A 2,113-nucleotide genomic window follows, 5' to 3' on the forward strand; every position below is an offset into this window, starting at 1 on the left:
TTTGAAATGATAAATATCTCGTTTGAACTTGGTTTAAGCCAGGTGGAAGTTTTTGTATTCAATAGTTTTTCCGAATTAACATGACTTAAGTAATTATGTTTTAGAAGTTTTGGGTTGAAAATTCCTAGTCTAGTGAGCTGCATGCCCATTTCTATGTCTTCAATGTATTCTGTGAAATGCTCAAAATTAAAGATTAGAACTTCTAATCTTACTGATTTTTCTTTTTCTTCCCTGAAGTTGTTTATTACTTCTAAACCTTTATTAACAGTGTCTATTATGTAATGTAGTTCGTTTGCTTGTACGCTATTGCTTTCAAGATTATTTATTTTTTCTTTTAATTCATCTTTATCTTCCTGATCAAGAGTACCAAAAATATATTTGTATATTGAACCAATTCCGTTAATTAGTCCTCGTTTATTATGTTTTACAATGTGTATTCCATTAATTTCCCTACTTAGTTTTTCTGTTAGGTATTGAATATGGATTAGGTTTTTAAATTCTTGTGCTTGTTGCATTAAATTATTAATATTATTAAATATTATTAAATATTAAGTAACCGTTTGGTGCTTTTACTGGGTTTATGTCAATGGATTGACTGCAAGTTGATTTTAATGTTAAGAATAGCATGATGCATAAAAAAGTCATCTTGAGTTGTTGACCTGTAATTAATTAATTGTCGTATTTGCTTTTATTAACTTTCTTGTCGAGTTCCTCACAGGGGCTCTGCATCTTTAATTCATTGATGAGGAGTGTCCTTAGTTCCGGCCAGGTGTTGGCTTGTCCAATTTGTGAGAGCCGTTGTGCTTCTCCAGTGAGCTGCATCTCGATTGCACTGAACAATATGTTATGTTGCCTTATATCATGGGTTGGATATAGATGCATAATAAAATCTATCCTCCTTATGAATGACGTCAGATTCTCTGGAGCTCCATCATGATTTGCCACCTGTCTTAACGAAGACAGTGCTTGATTGAGGTGGGCTTCGGTGAGTTCTACAGCTATTTTATTTCTTCTTTTTTTTGTTTTAGTGGTGTTTTATTTTTTTTGATTTTCTGAGTTTAGTGTTTTGTTTTTTTTTTTTCTGGGTTTTAGTGATGTTTTGTGTTGTTGATCTTCTGTGTTTTTTGTGGTGTTTTGTTTTGTTAATTTTCTGGGTTTTGGTTATGTTTTATTTTGGATTTTGGTTTTTTGTTCACACACAAGTTGGCGTTTTTGTTCCTCAATTGGATTTAATGGTTGTAACACACAGTTAATATTTTCGCGCACAGTTAACGTAAATATTTTTGTTTTTTTTTTTTTTTTTTTTGGTTGCAACACACAGTTGATATTTCCGCGCACAGTTGGCAGAAAATATTTTTCACTGTGTAGACTTTTGAGCACTACCCGTAAGTTCTTGATGTCGGATCGGAATTTTATAGTGATTATTCACTAATTCTATGTAACGCACGGATAACAATTCTACGCGTCGCACGGATAGAATAACAGTTCACTACAGTGATTATTCACCAATTCTATGAAACACACGGATAACAATTCTATATGTAACACGGATGGAATAACTTTTTTCCAATCCTACCGACTGCGCCAATTCAATATCCAATTTTCCCAATAAGGAAAAAAAAGATATGTTTTGTGAGTTAAAAGCAACGTACTTTATTATTTCAATGAAAATTTAGAACTGGTTACAAAAATGTCTTATGGTTATATTTATAAGCTAAATTTGAGAGCCCTTTGGTGGCGTGATTGATATTTCGATGATTTGATTGGTCCGATTTTAATTGCTGAGTTAGCGTTCTCACGCTTTTGGTTGTTAGGGGGACAATTATTATTTCAAGTGTTTAATTGTTTATGTTAATTTTATGGATTAGCGTTCATACGCTTTGGTTTTGAGGGGGACAATTGTTTATAAAAACGGATGTTTACTTTAACGTTATGAATTTTAGGAGGCGAAATATTTATATGTTATTGGGTATTGGAGTTGGATATATGACTATATACTCGTTTAGTTAGCGCGCAAAAAAAATTTTTCCAACTTTTTGCCACGTGCCCTTACGCCCCCGGAATTTACAATGAAATTATGAAAACTACCGACATTAAATTTGGTATGCAAGCT

Source organism: Drosophila willistoni, unplaced genomic scaffold, assembly GCF_018902025.1.
Source record: "Drosophila willistoni isolate 14030-0811.24 unplaced genomic scaffold, UCI_dwil_1.1 Seg61, whole genome shotgun sequence".
In the NCBI taxonomy this organism is placed as follows: domain Eukaryota; kingdom Metazoa; phylum Arthropoda; class Insecta; order Diptera; family Drosophilidae; genus Drosophila; species Drosophila willistoni.